This window comes from Anas platyrhynchos, chromosome 17 (genome assembly GCF_047663525.1).
Source record: "Anas platyrhynchos isolate ZD024472 breed Pekin duck chromosome 17, IASCAAS_PekinDuck_T2T, whole genome shotgun sequence".
NCBI classification, from domain to species: domain Eukaryota; kingdom Metazoa; phylum Chordata; class Aves; order Anseriformes; family Anatidae; genus Anas; species Anas platyrhynchos.
Window position 1 is genome coordinate 2634751 of NC_092603.1, and position 250 is coordinate 2635000.

The window sequence follows — 250 nt, forward strand, 5'->3', positions numbered from 1 at the left end:
GGGTCCCGGAGGCTCGGAAAGCGAAAGAGGGGGGACCCCGCGGATTGTCACGGCCGAGGCGGCGGCGCCTCCGGCTCCCGACGATGCACCTCACGTCACCCGCACGCAGGCGCCCGTCGAGGCGTTCCTCGGGCACGTCGGAGAGGCTTCCCGGCGGGTCGGTTCCTGTCAGGGCCGATGTTCAGGTCGGCGCGAGCACCTCTCGCGGACGTTGCTCCAGCACACCCGCACGCACGCACGCGACGCTGTT